Source organism: Microtus ochrogaster, chromosome 7 (assembly GCF_000317375.1).
Source record: "Microtus ochrogaster isolate Prairie Vole_2 chromosome 7, MicOch1.0, whole genome shotgun sequence".
Taxonomy (NCBI): domain Eukaryota; kingdom Metazoa; phylum Chordata; class Mammalia; order Rodentia; family Cricetidae; genus Microtus; species Microtus ochrogaster.
This window is the reverse complement of record NC_022014.1, coordinates 26,140,508-26,144,170: the sequence shown is the minus strand read 5'-3', so window position 1 is coordinate 26,144,170 and position 3,663 is coordinate 26,140,508. Positions and strand designations below refer to the sequence as shown.

Genomic DNA, 3,663 nt, shown 5'->3' with positions numbered 1-3,663 from the left:
GCAGGTGGATCTCTGTGAGTTCGAGACCAGCCTGGTCTACAGAGCTAGTTCCAGGACAGGCTCCAAAACCACAGAGAAACCCTGTCTCGAAACACCCCCCCCCAAAAAAAAATATATATATATAGTTTCAGTGAAAACTGAAAACAGTCACTGTTGGGTTTAGGAGAAATCTGGAGAAGAGGTTCTAATGCCCACTTTGGTATTATCATGCCAAAGCATTGGTTGACTGGCTTAGAATGGCTTTGAGCCTAAAATCTATGTGCACAGAATCATGCACATGTAATTGTCCACCCCTGCACCCGATGTCTGTATGCACCATAAAGTTGTAGCCCCTGTTCAGCACCCTCAGCTCCCCACTGCCCAGGAACTAGGTGTACTAGGTGTATGCTCTTCTGAATGGGCGGGAACCCACAGGCCAGCCTGTTTCCTTTTCTGACCTCATCTGTATTTTCCCACTGCCCAAGGCAGGGGTTCTCAACCTGTGGGTCGTGACCCCTTTCACAAACCTCTCTCTCCAAAAATATTTATATTATAATTCATAACAGTAGCAAAGGTATGGTTATGAAGTAGCAATGAAAATAATTTTATGCTTAGGGATCATCACAACGTGAGGAACTAGTTGTATTAAAGCGTCACAGCTTTGGGAAGGTGCTGTGCTCCTAGCTGGTGGGACAGCTGTTTTGTCCTGTACTAGCCTAGCTCTTCCAGGTTTCCCATCTTGGCATCATCGCGTGGTTAGCTCCAAACCTTCCAGGGCAGGATTCAGATAGCTCTTTGCTCTCTTCCAAGCCCTATCCACTTTCAAGTCTACAGAGCAGTACTCAACAGTAGCATGAAATCTGAGAATGCCTCACCAAACCTAAGACATGAGAGTTGAAAGGAATTTGCTTGGCAGAAGAAGAAAGGGATATTCTAGTTAGGGCACAGCATGTGCAAATATATTGAATTGAAAGAGCTTTGGCACATGGGCAAGAGAGGGGAGTCTAAGCTGACTCTCAGTGCAGTCTGCTAATGGCTTAACAAGTCTGTGCTTTATGAGACAGCATATTCTGCTGCTCTATTTAGGCTAAGCAGGAAGTGAGCCTGGAGCCAGCCTGCTTCTGGTAAAGCCAAGGGTCACTGTTGTCTAGGCAGGTGACTTTTAGTTTAGTCTAGTTAATTTGTGAAACAGAGCCTCACTGTATAGACCTGGCTGGCCTGGAATGTGTTAGTTTGGCCACATTGGCCTCTAACTCCTGGAAATCTTTCTGCCTCTGCTTCCCAAGTGCTGGGATTAAAGATGTATGTATCCAGCCTGACATCTTGCCAGGTGATCTTTATCACCTCACTGGACCACTCAGTGTCTCGGCCTCTTCACTGGTTAAATAAGCAGAATAATGGTATCTGTCTTATGTGATGGTGTGGTCATTAAGGTAGTTCCTTACAGAGCCTGGAAGAGTACCTAGAGTGCTAAGCACTCAGACAGGTAATGGGTAATGTTATTTTTCATGTGGGTGTTTTCTCCAGCAGCTGTGCAACAGCCACTTAAATACTTTGTTTAGACAAGGAATGTGAGATCGTCTTACAGATGAGCAAGCTGAGGCCTTCAGTGTTGTTGTTTTAAAGTTTGTTTTTTTGACTCTTCTCTCTTTTGGGGGCCCGCCACCCAGCTCCCACATAAGTCACACACGGAGGCTTATTATTACTTCTGAATGCCCAGCCTTATTTCTAGCCAGCTTTTCTTAACTTAAATTATCTCATCTACCATTTGCCTCTGGGCATTTTCCTTTTCTCACTTCTGTATATCTCACTGTCACTCTTCCTTCATGGCTGGCCGGGTGACTGGTCCCTGGCGTCCTTCTCTTACTCTCTCTCCTAGATCTTGCTCTTTTTCTCCTATTAGTCAGTCTGTCAGCCTCACCTATCTTTTCTCTTGCCTTGCTATTGGCTGTTCAGCTCTTTATTAGACCAGTCCGGTGTTTTAGACAGACAGAGTAACACAGCTTCACAGCAGAGTTAAATGCAACATAAAATAATGCAACACATCTTTGTATCACTAAATATAAACATTGTTTATGTTCCACAGCATAAACAAATGTAACACGTCTTACATTTGTTTATGCTGTGGAACGTCTTCAGTGGGTAGGTAACCTGCCCAGTCCACCAGTGGCAGGCCTGAGACCAGATCCAGACTTTTAAACTCCCTATGGGGGTTATCTGTGGAGGGTGTTATGGAAGAGAAAGGAGAGTGAGAGGTAGCACTGAGTCAGCTCAGACTCCCCTCATGTGCCTATTAGGCACGATGCTAAACCCTAACCCTAACTTCATGTTCAAGCCAGTGTAGTGTTGTCTGATGGTCTAAGGCCATGTTCTGGTATTTGATTATTTCAGCATCAGTGTTCATGTGTGCAGTATTTGTTTGTTGTTTGTTTTGTTTTGCAGTGATGGAGGTTAAACCAAGGGCATGCTGTTCAAGCACTGTACCACTGAACTATATCTCTGACCTTACAATGTGTCTAGACCACAGTAGCAGTTAAGGAGTTGAAAATGGATAAAGCTAAACACTTAAATCATGTTTTCTTTCTTAGTCTGGTTCTACTATACTTCTTATTGCTACTATTGTTTTATTTGCTTGAGACAGCTGGCCTTAACTTCCTGATCCTACCGATTCAGCCTTCAGACTGTAGGACTTACAGGCAGTGCCACCATACGTGGTTTTGATTTTGCTATACTCATTATCTCCTGTTTGTACTTGTCTCCTACATGAAGCCGTCAAAGTGTCCCTCCCTGCATACTGTGAATGGTTATATTGTGAACACAAGCATATAGTAGGAATATTATAAAGAGAGACCTCAGGGGAGCAAGGAGATAGTTTATTGGTAGAACACTTGTCTTCCATGCATGAGACCATGGGTTCAATTCTCAGAAGAAAAAAAAGACAATTCAGGGCTAAAGAGTCTGCTTAGTAGTTAAGAGCAGTTCCCAGAACACATGGTAAGTCACTACTGTGCAAACTCCTGTTTCAGAGTACCTGGAACCCTCAGGCACAGACACATACACAGTGCACTTACATACATGAAGACAACAGCCCTCATACACATAAAATATAAAATAAGTTTCAAAAAGACAATTCCAGAGACTCTCCCAGGATGATGATGCACACCTTTAGTCCCAGCACTCCAGAGGCAGAGGTGGGTGGATCTCTGTGAGTCTGAGACCAACTTGGTCTGTATAGTTTCAGGCCAGCAAATGCTACATAATGAGGCAGTGATCTCAAAACAAACAAAAAAGAGACTTGAGTCAGGAAGAAAAGGTGTGGCAGACCAGATTGCCATCTTTCTGGAGATGAGTTTTGGCCTCATTTGATGGTTAGAGAGGCAAAGGGTAGGTGTAAGAAGATCCGAGTGAGTCGAGTCCTGAGTAAATGTGTGCTGTTGACATGGGTCCAGTCATGTCAAGGATTCTAGTCTCAGATCCATTAGAAAATGACAAAGCCTCCCCGAGGATTGGCAAAGCCTTCCTCTGGTCCATGTGTGGATGCTGATAGCATGTGCAGAAAATGTGCACCATAGCTGACCTTCCCCCTTCCATGTTCATGTTCATGGCATGAAGACTGCTCACTCCCCTGCAGAGACCGCTCCTACTGAGATTATTCAAACCTGTCTTCTTGATTTTTTTTTTTTT

At 44.1% G+C, this 3,663-nt stretch overlaps 1 protein-coding gene across 2 annotated transcripts in view; it reads left to right on the top strand.

The window, feature by feature from the left end:
- The window catches only part of Zzef1 (zinc finger ZZ-type and EF-hand domain containing 1), a 127,134-nt gene that overhangs the window by 6,964 nt on the left and 116,507 nt on the right, over positions 1–3,663 (top strand). The window lies entirely within an intron of this gene.